At 53.0% G+C, this 15080-nt stretch overlaps 1 pseudogene; it reads right to left on the bottom strand.

Annotated features, from left to right (window-relative positions):
• Positions 1–10684, bottom strand: LOC139702340 (protein PRRC2B pseudogene; annotated as a pseudogene).
• Between the last annotated feature and the right edge of the window lie 4396 nt (positions 10685–15080).

The following is a 15080-nucleotide window of genomic DNA, read 5'->3' as shown; positions in this document are numbered from 1 at the left end:
TCCAGCTTTATTTTTTTCCTTTTTTTATTTAAATAAGGAGAGTCTTTCATACGGAAAGAGCTAGTACAATCACATATTTGAAAGGAGAAACAACAGGTACTGAACTGGAGGGGAGGGAGGGTGAGCGTCCAGCACGGCCCGGTGAGTCCACGATGCCATTTCCCATCCGAGTAATGGTTTCCCCACACCACATATAAACAAGCTGCACAGACCCGTGAGCCATCGTCTGCCCTTTCAAATATCTGGTCTACACGAAAAGACGAGAGAGGAAGGCCAAAATAAAGCAAAAGGAAACAAAACCAAAACATAACCCTCTCAAAAGCAAAGCAGCAAACCCCCAGATCCTTTTTACTACCCAAGGCATGAGGTCCAAAGTACAGGATCCCCTTTAAACAGTGGAAGAAGGTCGCCTGCACAGAGCTTTTACACAGGGTCCTAAGAATGCTGCTGCCATCTTGGAGGCTACCAAATGGGCGGAGAAAGGGTGAAAGGCAGGTCTCATGCCCTAAGTCACTAGCCAGCTGTGCGGGTGGCTGGGTGAGGAGCATGGCTGTGTAACAGCGTCTGTCTCCAACACCCAGCCACTCCTGCCCAGATGGCCTTCTTGTTCAGGTCCAGCTCACATTCAGAGGGCTGGGTTTTTGGAAGTCTGCGTTTCCCATTCATCACAGAACACGGCGAGGTCATTTCCAACAGACCCTGTAACCCAGGTTTGCCCTGCAAGTGAGAAGGGACAAAAAAGATTTGAGGCAAAGGCAGCCACTTGGCAGAGGGCGGCCCATCAGTCCTCAGGGAAGGGCCTTTGTCAGAGCTGCTGACACTGCACCGGAGCAGATGCCTGCCTCCTGGTCGCTGAGTGTGTCAAACTTCCTCCCTGACTGTGGAAGGCAGATCAGAAGACTGGAGGGAACGTCAGTATTTAACATGTCACCCAGATATCACTAGAAGCAGCTGGAATGACCAGAGCTCTGGACTCAACCTTTTCTGAATGTGAAATAAAGTCTTCCTTTATTCTCCCTTAAGAAAACTAGAGCCAGAGTGTTCTGTGAACTCCAAGTTTGAAAACAGTGTGAACTATGTACGGGAAGCTAACAGTTAAGAAACCAGCCCTCAGTGGGTGGACACTGCATTTCAGACACCCTACCCTTGAATTTCACTTCACTGAGTGGTCAGCAGAGAACCAATACTACAAAGTCCCTGGAGGTCGAGCGACAGGCTGTACCATCAATGGTCTGGCCAAAACTGCCAGCATCAGGAGTTGACTGGTGAGAGGATCTTACACTGCCCCTCGGCCAATTCAACAGTAGCAAAGGAGTGCTGGCCTTCTCCTGTTCCCACTGAAGGCCAGGATGTCCTGGCAGAAACTTCTGTATGTATCTGAGAATGGGGGTTTGAAACCAAAATAAGATGCCAAGTCCTATTACCTTGAGATTGGCCCTAAAACCACGTGAAAGGAAGAAAGATATTGCACCTTAAAAAGCTGCACTAAAAACTGCATTTAATCAGAACACAGAGGGGCTGGGAGGTGGGGAGGCCGAGGCCTGCCCTCTGCCCGAGTTGAATTGAAGATCTGCACTTGGGGGAAGAGCCCACAGCTGAGGTCACAGAGGTGGCAAACGCACCAAACTTCACATGCAATTTCCTGGCCTTTCCTGCACAGAATAATTCAGACATTATATATAAATAGAGCAGTGGAACATTTTACTTCTTTTCACCTAGACCTACAACATCAATACATATAAATAAATTCTAGTGTCTCTTGTCTTTATTTGGGGTGGGAGGCAGGGAAGGAGGGAGACAGGGTGAGAGAAGGTTGAGAATGGGTGACCTACTTTTCCTCAAACAGGAAGTACTGTCATTCTGTGGCAGGTTCACCTGAAGGGACATCTTGCATTTTTAACAGCATCCACGACTGTTCTGTTGAATTTTGAAATGAGAAATTTTTTGTTCCTTTGGACACATAATGCACATTGGCATTAGGTGAGCGGGTCTGGCATTTGTAAGGTGGACAGGCAGAGGTGGTTGCGTGTGCTCTGGCTGGCCCAGACTCATCAAGGGGCGGCTTGGCAGTGGAGGCAGTGGGCAGGGGCAGAAGACTCATCACAGGAACAGTGACCAGAGACGTGGGGGGTTGGGAGCAGATGAAGGACAGGGCAGGCCAGGGCTGCAGACTCCAGGCAGGCAGCCATTAGAGAAGGGACAGAAGAGTAAAGATGAAGACAAGCCCAGCCAGTAAGGTCTGGGGGTGGAGGCAAGGGGGGGGAGGTGCCAAGGGCTTGAGGTGAAGCAGTGACTGCTCTCCCCAGATGCCACCAAGGATGATGTGCAGTGAGCGCTGCTGGCAGGGGAAGGCTGAACCCAATTACAACAGCAGGGGCCAGGCTCTGCTGGAGATAGCGCAGTACCTCCAGCTCCCGCAGCTGTCGCCCACAGGGACACCAAGGGCCAAGCTGCACATGTGGCACACTCTGGGACAGGCAGTGGCTCCTGCGGGTGGATGGCTGGTTAGGGACCCTGCATAGCATTTGAGAAACTGAAATTACCCCCTTTACCTTCCTGGGAATGATGGAGTCTGGGCTGATTGGAAAGCAGAAAGCCCAGCATGCAGGGGCCCACATCTTTGGTGAGGGGCAGCTCTCCAGACAGAAGATGCTGTCCTTTTGGGTAGGCTGCCCTGGCTGCTTCAGAACCATGGCCAGCCCCATAGCCCACCTTCACCTTGACCCTGCCTGGCTGGCAGGCTGTAGAATGAGTGACGCTGACACCTGCTGCTTAGCTCGGGCTCCTGCATGCTAACAACAGGGATCTGCTGCTGGACTGAAGCACAGGGAGAGGAAAAATCCTTATAGCCTCATCTAGGAAACACGCCTTTGCAGACCCCAAGGGGCAGCTGTCTTATGTGCCTGTGGCTTTAATGACGAGCTGTGTGCGCTGTATGTGGGTGGAGGGACTGGGATCCAGAGAGCGCAGCAGGCTCTGCAAAAGGAGAAAGGGAAGTGACAGGTTGTAGAAGGCGGGGGATGGGATGGTGAGTGGAAGCAGAGCCCAAGGGGGTATGGGGCCTGGGAAGCACAGCACAGACAGGACCCACGGAGCATCGGCTCACGCCATCCCAGCCGATCTGGACAACGACATTGATGACCAAGGTTCACCTCTGGTGCCCAATAGTCATTGTGTCCACTGGCTTCATAAGAGCCCAAGACAGAAATGCCATGTAATTCTTAAGCTAGAATGTCATCGACTCCCGGCCTGGGGCTGGGCCCAGTGGAGATGCTGACCTACCTGCTGCCCCACTCACCTCACCGCCAAAGCGGGAGCTGACACTGGAGCACTCAACAATGGTACCTCAGTGACCCCGAAGGCTGACCATGGGGCACATTCTTAAGAGGCATCTCTTAAGGTATCGCAGCGACGCATCAAACAGGACAAAGGTAAGAGGAGACCACTGGGGACAGCAGAGGGGCAGAGAGGACAGTGAGGACCGTATAAAAGTTCAGCTATACAGACGTAGCTGGCGTTTTGTTTTCCTTTCCCCTTTGTAAAAACCTTAGCTGCTTTTTAAAACAAAAAGCCTCTGGCTAGAAAGACCCAGCCGCCAGCCATTGCCTGGGGACTGGACAGGCGGGTCTGCACTGCACAGAGGTGACTCACTCCACAGTGGGGAGAAGGGGCAGGAGGGAGGGAGCCTTTGCTCTTTTATGTCAAAGCAAGCAGGTCGGCGCCACACGTCCACAGTGCAAGCTGGCTGCATGAGCTTCCAGGAGTGGGAGGAGTGGGAGGAGTGGGCAGGAGCAGAGCTCTCAGTCTGGGCCAGGTGCTCGGACGGTGGGTCCGGTGAGGTTCCGAGTGGTGGTGGCCCAGGCTGGATGGTGGGTGGCACTGTCCCAGTCAGGGTGAGGCGAGGCTGTGGCCAGGCACCTTCAGGCTTTACTCTCCTCCACTTTGCCTGCCCAAGGCTTGATTGCTCCGGTTCTCTTCATCTGGGGGGCAGCTGAGGGGGCCTCCTGCAGCTTCACGGCTCCCAGGCTGGGCTTCTCATCCACTCGTTTTGCCTGTTGAACGTAGTGTCCCTGCACAGAGCCCATGTTAACTGCTGATCCAGGGGGCTTCCCACTGGGGCTAGCAGAGCTAGGCCTGTAGGTCTGTGGTGACGATACGGAGCCTCCTGTGGGAACATTCTGTTTACTGTCGGCAAAGTGGAAGCCTTTCAGCTCCATCTGAGAGGACTCTCTGCTGGTGTTCAAGACTGGTGGCTGGGACCCAGGTGGAGGAATCCTTCGGGGGGCCCCGACAGAGAGGCTCTGCCCTGGTGGCAGCTGGATGGACTGTGGCAGGATGAGTGGTTGCTGCCCGGAGCCATACCGAGGCAGTGGCATGGTCAGCTGTGGCAGCTGGGAGTCCAACATCTGGGAGGCGCCCAGTCCAGCAGCCTGGCCAAGCTGGCCCTCGTAGACCAGGGCCTGGTTTCCATTCAGGGGCTGGTAGGGTGAGCCGGACTGGGGCTTCACCATCTCTAAAGGCTGCATGCCTGGGAATGCTGAGTATGGAGCCTTCAAGGCCGTGCCCCCAGAGAGGATCATGGTGCTGGGTGGTGACAGGCTGGGGTGCATGTACACCTGAGACCTGAAGGGCTGCAAAGAACTGAAGATCTCCTGAGACTGGGAGACGGGAAGCCCGCCCCGCAGTCCAAGCTGAGCCTGAGCCTGCAGAGACGTGTGCAGAGAGATGGGGATTTGCTGGGCAGCGGCAGCCTGCTGGTAACTCTGCTGCTGAGGTATGGTTTGAGGAACCAGCCGGGGCTGACTTGCAAACACATGACCGTCCAAGTACAGAGGCGGGAGGTGGTTGCCTGGCATCGAAGCAGAAGGGGCTACAGAGGCCACAGGCATGGGTGGCATGGATACTCCACCAAAGGAGCTGTAGTTGACCCCGCTGGAGGCACCCACCGAGGACGGAGGCTGGATGCCCGAGCTAGCACCCCCTGGAGAGCTCTGCTCTGGCAAACTGGGGGAGTTTTCCCAAGCCTTCCGTGCAGACTCCATCTTTAGTGTGAGATCAGCAGTGGGGAAGGACATTGGGGAGAGGCCAATGGCCCTCTGGATATGATGATCTCGCCGGAGGATGGGAATGCTCTGTGTCAACCCTGCATTGCTAGCCAAGGCATCCTGAAGTTTGACCACTGCATTCCCTGCAGGACTAGAGGCAGAACCAGGTGGCAAGCTGAAATCAGAGTCTTTTGGACTGACTCCAAATTCAATGGGTGGCACAGGCAGCATGGAGTCCACGTGAATCTCTACCCCATTAACAGGTGGGACGACTGTCCCTTGCAGCCGCTCAGTCCCCTCTGAGCCCTTTCTGTTTTTCAGAGAACGTTCATTGCCGATGGGTCCTGGTCTGTGCTCCTTGCTCTGTCCTGAGCCTTGTTCTGAGTCCTTTTGCTCAGATTGCTTCTGAGCCTGCTCCTCGTGGCTGTCAGCCTTGGATTCTGCCAGGCCAGGACTGCTCATGTCCTCTGGCTTCAGAGTACCATATGGGGAGCTGCGTTGCGAGGAGGTGGCAGACGACTCCCGAGACTCTGCACTCAAGTCAACACCGCTGTCTCCCTGGCTGCTCTTAAAACCCTGCTCAGTGGAGCTGGGCTCAGTGCTGCTGAAGGCAGAGACGGCTTTCCTCCAGGAGTCACTGGCTGCGGCCTGCACAGGGAGGGCTTGGCTGCTGGTCTCCCAGATCTCAGTGCCCAGGCTGCTGCCAGGCACGGCCACATCGCCCTGTTCCAGGCACAAGTTGTTCTGTTTTTTAGCAAATCGAGGGGGAATACGAGAGGAAAGGCCTCGACCTTTCACAGGCACCTGTGCAGCCTGCTCTTTCTTTCTCCTCTCCTCCTCCAGGAGCCGGCGCTGCTTCTTGGTCAGCACTTCAATGAAGCCTTCACCCACCATGGAGCCCATCTCACTCTCCTCCCCAGGGCCAGACGCACAGTTTTCAATGATGGCACTTCCATAGCTCAGGTCAAACTGCTTCCGGGCCTCCTCCTGCTCACTAGCCCTCTGAACGGCCAGCACGGACTCCTTCTCTGCCTTCTTACTGGTGGCTTCTGGACTATCAGCGTTGGTGTGTGTGGCCCGCTCTAGGGTGTAAGGCAAGTGGCCATTCCCACTGCTGCAGCCAAGGCCTCCAGGCAGGGCCTCATCCGGGGACCTTTTGGCTTTCAAGGGTGTCCCGCTCTGCTGGCTGTCATAGCGGGGGGACGTCTCACCACCACCTGGCCTAACGGGCTTCTCCCCAAACCCTCCCGGCTCCAGCTTGCGGCTCTGTCTGTCAGCCAGGGGCCTCTGGCTGGAGAAGCTCCTCTTGGCCAGTTCCTTCTTCTCACCCAGACCGGCCCCAGACAGGCCACCGTCCCCCTGTGGGTCGGGCTCCCCTGGGCCCCCGCTCCTCTCCCTGAAGTCGCTGCTCTCAGAGGCCGTTTCCCACTCCTCGTTGGCATGGTCAGAGGAGTTGTGGCAGGATGGGTCTGGGGACCTGCGGCCCCCTGCGCCAACCTTGTCCCCAGGGCAGAGTTTGGGCCGGCCTGGCCACTGGCCCGCCAGCAGGGGGGCCTCCTCTTCTGGTCCCCACAGGACCAAGGACTCCCGCTCCTGCCGCAGCCGCCGGAAGCGCGGGGGCTTGTCTTGGCGTGGGGGGCGCCTCCTCCGGAACGGCCGGTTCTCTGCATTCTCAGAATCTGTAACATGGTCGTCTTGGAAGAAGGACCTCTTGTCCTCCAAGCGGCTGTCCTCAAAGGCCCTGCTGCCAAACGAGTCCGCATGTCGGTAGGAGTCAGGGACGTAGTCTCTGTCCGTGGCACGCCGGGTCCCACCCGTGTCGGCAGGACCGTACTCCTGCCAGGAGCCGCCCGGGCTCCTGCTCTGCCAGGGGACCGGCTCCTTGGGGGCGAAGGCCCTGCGCCCATAGCCGCCATTGCTCAGCCTGGGCGGGAGAGCACGGCCACAGGCCCGAGGGCCCCGACCCTTGGCCTCCGGGCCGCTCTGGTCCTCCGGGTACACCTTGCTAGAGCGCCAGGAGTCCGTCTGCAGGGCGCCCTCCTCCCGCCCCAGGAGCGAGCCCTCCGTCCCGCTCTCCGAGCCCCTCTGCCGGCGCCGCTTGGGCAGCTCCTCATACTCGGAGCCCTCGCTATGGGTCTCGCTGGCGATGCGCCGCCGCGGCTTGGCTCTGGGGCTGTCCTCTGGCTGGGGGAACTCCCGCAGGCCCCGACCGCGGCCACTCCGCTGGCTGCTGCTGTAGATGCCGCGGGCCCCCAGGACGCCCCCGCGACACAGGCTGCTTCCATTTCCCCCGGCTGGCCGACCTCGGAAAGTGAATTTTCTGAAACCTCGGCCCCGGCTGCGGGCCTGCCCCCGGCCCCCAAAGGCCTGCTCCTCATCGATGAAGATCCAGTTGTTTCTCTTGGTGGGGGGAATGTCGCTGTTCTCTCGGGATGGTCTGGGCTCCCAGGCCTTGTCAGGCTTCTCATCCTCATCCGCATCCCATTTGCTGGCCTCGTGGCTGGATCCAGCCCGGGTGGAGGCCTTGTCCTCCAAAGTGGAAGGGGAGGCGTTGGCCAGGGCAGGGTCGTTCTCTTCGTCCTCATCCTGCTCAGGCTTCTCTGTGGCCAGCCGTGCACTCTCTTCCCCGAGCCCCCGCTTAACCTTCTCTAGCTCCTTCTCCTTCTCCTCCACTTTCAGGGCTTTGAGGACCGGTTTTTTGATGGGCCCTGACCTCCGGGTCCTGCCTGGCTGCTCCTGGTGCTGGCCACTGGAACTCCGGGGCTCAGGTGTCCATTCAGGCTCTGGGTCTGGCTGTTTGTCAGGACTCCCTTCCTTCTCCCAGGAGGCAGCATGGAAGGACGGCTCCTCCTGGGGCGCCTCCTGCTCAACACCCTTGGCTGTGTCGGGGGCCTTTGGCTGGTGGCCAATGTCCCAGCTGCAAAACTCTGGCTTTTTCTCAACTGGGACAAAGTCAGGCTCCAGCGGGGGACGACTGAGGTTTTGGGCGTGGCCCCCAGGAGCGCCCGCCTCCTGAACATTTTCTTGGGGTGGAAATAAAAGCTCCTGGCCTATTCTTTGAGAAGAGATACAGCTGTCAAAGTCTGCTTGGGCCTTCTTGTCAAAAGCACTCAAGTACTCCTCCCCTCTCTCCTCAAAGAGATGGCGCTGGGCACTTACGCCCCCTGACCTTCCGGGGGAGGCAGAGTAAGAGCTTTCATTCCTGACATGCACATCCACAGGCAAAGTGTCGCTTGACTTTGGGTGGGGCAATGAGTAGCCCTTGCTCTGCAGCGCCAGGTAGCCCTCTGGGCTCCAGACGGGAGCTGAATCGATGGCGGTCACTTTTCTTTCTTGGAGTGGGGGCACATAGCTCTGATCTTCAGAACGACATCCAGTCCCACTGAGGGACTCTTGGGGCATCATGGGCTTCATCAGTCCTGAAGGGTGCAGGGCTGAGGGGTAGAAGTCCACAGGGGTCCGGGTGGGTGTGATCCGAGGGTCCATGTAGGAAGGCATCATCATCCACCTGGGGTCGAAGCCCAGCATCTGGGGGTGGTGCGGGTAAAAGGTTCGCTGTGGGTGGGAAGGCGGGGGATACACCGGCTGCCAGTGTTGCATCTTGTACAGCTGCTCCTGCTGCTGCTGCTGCTGCTGCTGGCGCTGGAACCGTGGAGGAAGGGACTTCTGATACTTGCTGAATTCCTGTGCAGGGGACGCAGACTCCCTGGCCTCCTCCTCACTGCTGCTGCTCTGACCCACAGCTGGGGAAGCTGTGCGTGCCTCCTCTGAGAAAGTGGAGGGGGCTTCCTGGGCAGGGAATTCTGGGGAGCCTTTGCAGACAGCAGGGCCATTTTCTTGTGGGGGGGCCTTCTCGGTGCCTGGGGACTGAGGTACCTCCTTCTCCACCTGCTTCTGGGCCTCGCTGGCCTTCTGGGCCTCGCTGGCCTTCTGGGCCTGCTTGCACTTCTGGTCTAGCTGTTTGAGCTTGGCAGCGCAGGCTGCCAGCCTCTCCTCCCGGGCTCGGCGCTCCTCCTCTTCCCTGCGCTTTCGTGCCCGCTCCACGGCCTCGGACATCTCTGACTGAATGAACTTCTGCCTCAGGGGTGGCTTATCCTCCTTGTCCTCGATAGACTGTTGCCGGAACACACTGCCCACTGAGGATTTCTGGTAGTCTGGGCCTGATGCCCAGCCATGAAGCTTTCTGGAAGGTGGCTGAGGCTCCGGCACCTTTCGGGCAACACGGGACATACCCACAGCTTCGCCCCAGTCCTTCCCTTCCTCTTGAGTGCACTTGGCATCAGCACTGTCTGCAGAGCTCAACTGTTGCTGCGTTCTCGGGTCCCAGCTGTTCCACTTTGGCCGGCCATCCTTCCCAACCTCTTCCTCCTCTTCATCATCGCTGAACTTCAATTTCTCTGAATAGTCTACTTCTTCGTGGAGGCCTGCCCAGCCGTCGTCAGCATCGGTGTCCAGGTCATCCAGGCCCTTCAGGTTTTCGGCATTGATGATGGTGGGCCGTGGTGCCCGCTCCACCAGCTGCCTCAGTGGGCGGATGGGGCGGGTCAGCCCCAGCCTGCTCTCTTTCCCATCTTGGCCATTGATCTGGAACTGTCTAAAAGGAGCACGGGGTTCCAGGCGAAGCTGAGGAAGAGGGAAGGAGCCTCGGTCCACTGGACCCTGATTCTCTGATGACTGTGGCGAACACATAAAAGCAGGGAGCATGTCATGGTACGTGGGAGGGTGGTACACGTTTCCCAGGAACTGCGATGTCCCTTTGCGGACAGGAGGAGCCAGGCGGAGAGAGGGGTCTTTAGAATCGCTGGTACATGCCGAGGAGGGGGCTCCATCCCCAGCACTGGCGTTCCTGCTGCCCGGCTCAGCTGGGGAGGTGCTCAGAGACGCCGCAGAAGCTGTGCTTCGCCCACCGCCCTCCCTCCAGCTTGTCACATTCTGAGGGCGGAGGCTTGGTCCTGGCCCATACGACAGATCTAAGACGCCCTTTTCTTTGCCAGCCTTGTCCGGCCCTCCAGCTGCTTTCAGCGTCGGAAATTCCTTGGGAGAGAAGGATAACAGTCGGCTTGAGCCCCTTAAACCACCTTCGTGTCCTGCTGGCTTTCCATTCAGCTGTGCCCATGACTTTGGTCCACCTGGCACTGAATTTGTATTCTCCTGACTGCTCGGCTGTGTCGGCTTCTGCAAATTGGAGACAGACTTCTGCAAACCCGGCTGCGGCAGCGACTCCGGCGGCTGAGAGGCCGTCGCACTGGAACTCTTTGGGTCGGGCTGCTCCTGCTTGTTTGCCCATCCCGTGCCGTCCTTGGGCACTATCACAATGCTGGGGTCGTTTCCTTTGTTTTCAGACTTCAGGCTTGGCAGGTTTGCAGGCGGCGGCATGCGCCGGGCTGTGGCCACTTTCCCGAGACTCTGTAAGCCGTGTCTAGGAATAACTGAGGACCTGGTGGCGTCTACTGGTCTTCCTTTATACTTGTCAAACAGGCTGAGAGTCCAGTGCTTGCTTTTCCCATCCTTGCCCTTGGTTATTTGCCCCAGACGATCGGACATTGCGATGAAATGTCATCTAGTAAAGATATTTTTCTCGGCGCCGCTCCCGATCTGCCTGGTCTGCTTCCGCGGGCGCGTCGGGGCGGCGAGGGCGGCGGGCGCGGGGCGGCGGGATGGCGGCGGATTGCGCGGCGTCGGCGCCGTGCTCGTCTTGCTGCTGCTCGCTGCCTCCGCCTCCGGCGCGCGCGGCCTCCTCCTTCCCTCCGCGCTCGCTCGCTGGAGCTCGGCTGTGTCTCGCCGCCGCCTCCGCCCGCGCTCGCCTCCTCAAATTAAATTTCAAGGACCACGGTATCACTGGCTGCCAGAGCTCTTTTTTTTTTTTTTAATAACATTTGACAGCTTTTTTAAATAATATTTATTTTTTAGTTACAGATGGACACAATATCTTTATTTTATTTTTATGTGGTGCTGAGGACAGAACCCAGTGCCTCACGCATCGTAGGCAAGCGCTCTACCCCTGAGCCACAACACCAGCCCAGTCAGAGCACTTTAAATCATCCCTTCAAAGTTCATTTCCTTGGCTGCCTGGGCAGAGGTGGAGAAAGTGCCCTAGGTTTGGCCTACTCACTCAACACTCCCTTTAAATGTCTGAAGCGCATTTCTGTGCTGCAATCAAGGGCGTGCTGCCTAAAGATGTATTTGTGAACTGAATCCTATGGAGGACACTAGAAGGCCCAACAATAGGAGGGTGAGAGTCAGCCTTAGGACACAAAGCAGAGGGCAGAAGGCAAGACAGCTGATGTTTGGTGAAGTGATTTATTGTTGCAAAGCAGCAGAGAGCAAGTCAGATCATCGCCAGTCAACTGCATACTCCCAGACATGCTGCCAGCCACAGGGGACTATAGAAGCCCAGAGGGGGTGACTTGCTTAAGGACACACTGTGTGGATCATTGCACAGCAGACCTGAGAATAGAACCCAGGACACCATACTAAGTCAACACGGGAAGCTGGCAGAGCAAAGAAGGGTTCACTCAGGATGAAGGCTGGCCTCTTGGGGGCAAGGAACCTAGGAAGCATCAATAAAAGTGATGGCCCTGGTGTTCACAGCACAGGTGGCTCTCGATAAGGAAAAAAGATACAAACCTTTAGAAGGCACTTTTTCTAGCATTTTGTGGAGGTGCGCTTTTTTTTTTTTTTTTTTTTTAGTTTTAGATGGACACAATACCTTTATTTTTATGTAGTACTGAGGATTGAACCCAGTGACTCACATGTGCTAGGTTAGTGCTCTACCACTGAGCCACAATCCTAGCTGGGATGTGCTTTTAATGCTAAAGGGAATTCTCTTTCATGGCTTCCCTCTCTACCAACTTCCTCTTTGGCTTCCTGAATTCTGACTTCCTCCCTAGCACACCCAAGTGACTTCCCCATGGCCAGAGTTAGTGATCTTGTGTTGGGGCTTCTCTGCCACTGATCTCCTCCTTCTTTATCTCTTTTACCCACATTACTCTCATTCATTTGCTCAACTTAAAGTTCTGCCACTGATCTCCTCCTTCTTTATCTCTTTTACCCACATTACTCTCATTCATTTGCTCAACTAACACTGAGCACCTATAGGATGCTGACTACTTTACTAAGATGAATAAGAGTCATCCTGGCCCCAAGAAGCTCACCATCTTGTGTGGAGGATGTAGACGTATAAGTACACAGTTTTAATAATGATGATGAATACACTTGCAAAGATTTTACAAGTTATTACATAAAAAATAATGCATTTAGTTCTGCCCCAAAAATCTATATCTCCAAGTCCCAAATTCATTTTCAAATTTTTAAAGCTTCACATTTTCAATTTTTTGGACATTTCTCACTGAAGCACTCCAAATTCAGTTCAATTGGTCCTCTGTATCCATGAGATCTTCATCCATGGATTCAAACAAGTGCAGATTGAAAACATTCAGGGGAAAAACTGCATCTGTACTGAACAACTAACTCAACTACAGACTTTTCTTCCTGTCATTATTCCCTAAACAATTCAGTATGAAAACTATTTATATATTTCCACTATACTAGGTATTAATAGTAATCTACAGATGATTTTAAAGTATAAGGGAGGGTATATAAATACTACACCATTTCATATAAAGAACTTGAGCTCCACAGATTTTGGTATCTACCCAGCACCCTGGAACCAACCATATGGATACTGAGGGACGACTTTATATTTTAAACCCCTCTTTCTCAAATTATATATTTGTGGCAAAACAACAAAGCCTATTCAAAGCAACTATGGTGTATACTCAAGATTGGAATATAATCAAGTCTGTTTATTGCTCTACAATGAGTCTGACTAGAACCTAGCTAGAAAAGGAAGAAACAAAGAACCTATCATTTGGTGGGCATCCTCTCTAGATGATGTGGTTATTTTCATCTAGAAATCAAGCATATATGTCCTTCTAAGGAGAAAGAGACAATAGCCGGCACAATCATTCACTTTACTCCTTTGCTTTCAAGTCTGTGTATAGCAAGCTGCGACTCTGGTTAGATTCTAAATGACTTTAGGACAAAGAACTGGATAAAAATGTTTCTCACTTTAAAGTAGTATCTCAGAACTGTTTTAATGTTCCATCTTTTTTTTTTTTTTTTTTTCAGATTCAAGGATAAGGGAAACAGGACTGTCTAGACTCTCTAGCAGCCACATTCACAGACCCTCAAAGCTCAGTCTCTTCTCCAATTCACATAATCCTCAGCTGTTAGCATAATCTTTCTCAAATTCCCTTCTCATGAGGTCACCCTCCAGCTCAATCACTACCAGCCGCTCCCTAGGTCTATTTTATCAAGTCTAAAGTCACCAGCCTGGAACTCAAAGCTTTTTATCAACTGTCCCCAACACCACCATTTCAACCAAGCCTGTACAGCCTCTACCTCAGTCATGCATATTTATTTCTTTTCAGTATCCTGCCATTCTTGTTTATTTCTCTCCCTGCATCTTCCAGCATGTATTAACCTTCTAGCTTTGGACCAGTTAGAACATCTCAGAACTCATCTGAACCAAGATGCATTTTATTTTTTTGTTTTCTTTTGGGGGGTGTGTGTGGTACTGGGGATTGAACCCAGGACTTAAGGTACACGCACTCCCAACCTCAAGATACATTTTCTAAGTGAAGTTTATTAATCCTCAAGGAAAAAAAAGTCACAAAATCACCACAAATAAAGTCATTACAGAATCTTTATTCCTGGGGCTGGGGTTATGGCTCAGTGGTAGAGCACTTGTCTAGCATGTGTGAGGCACTGGATTTGATTCTCAGCACTGCATATAAATAAATAAAATAAAAATCCATCAACAACTAAAAAAATATTTGAAAAAAATCTTTATTCCTGCTTTTTGTGAGTACCACCATTCATGATCTCAGTCCCCTGACTTCCCTCATTCTGCTCTCCATTCCTTTTGCTGCTTTCTTGAGATTTTTTCTTCTCATACAGGCCATGTCTCTTGCAAGTCTATGTTTGGATTCATTTTCCTTGCATAATCTAAGGAATTACAAATCATGCCAAAGCCATCTGTCTTGCCATCACCAAATAAGTTCTGAATCCAAATACAAAGATGATATCCACTGTACTTATGGACATTCTGGCAAGTTTTTCCCCAATTTCTGTTTTAGATGCTGTTGCCTTCCCAGGGTGAAGGACATTGATGACCATTTGTGTTTCAGTTAACTTTTTCATTGCTATGACCAAAAGATTTTGGTCTATAAGAATAACTATAAAGGACTGGAGCTGTGGCTCAGTGGTAGAGTACTCGCCTAGCATGTGTGAGGCACTCAGTTTGATTTTTAGCACCACATATAAATAAATAAAATAAATTGACAACTAAAATTTTTTTAAAAAAGAATAACTATAATAATAACTTTAGAGGAGGATTAGTTATCTGGTGCTCACGATTTCAGAGGTCTTAGTCCACAGATGGCCAACTCCATTCATCAAGGCCTGAGGAAGGCAGAACATCATGATGGAACTGTATGACAAAGGACAGCAACTTGGGACATGGCACCAGGAATAAGAGAGGGAGAGACTCGCCCCACCAAAGACAAAATATATACCCTAAAGGCACATCCCACAATGACCCACCTACTCCAGCTATATCCTACCTGCCTAGAGTTATCACACAGTCAGTCCCTATCAGAGGATCAATGCACTGATTAGGTTAAAGCTTCCATAAACCAATCATTTCACCTCTAAATTTTCTTGCATTGTCTCTCACATGAGCTTTTTGGGAACCCCTAATATCTTGTTTTTCCAAAGTAATTGGCTATGAACTTCCTGGTCCAGATGGTTGTTGTTCATGATAGCACCAAACCCTCAGGCAGCCAGGGAGGAAAAGGTATCTTGACTTTAAATTGATTAAGGTTTTATTTGCCAGACAGCATGCTCCCTAGGTTCAGAAAGAAGGAGTCAATAAAGCATCAAGTAAGAGATGAAATTAAGTGGTCAATTCATTCAATCACCAGATATTCTAAAAGTATTTATAACATTTTAATAGACATATAGTATTTTCCC

The sequence above is a fragment of the Marmota flaviventris genome, chromosome 17, assembly GCF_047511675.1.
Source record: "Marmota flaviventris isolate mMarFla1 chromosome 17, mMarFla1.hap1, whole genome shotgun sequence".
NCBI classification, from domain to species: domain Eukaryota; kingdom Metazoa; phylum Chordata; class Mammalia; order Rodentia; family Sciuridae; genus Marmota; species Marmota flaviventris.
Note: the sequence above shows the minus strand (reverse complement) of the source record. Positions and strands in the feature narration are given on the sequence as shown.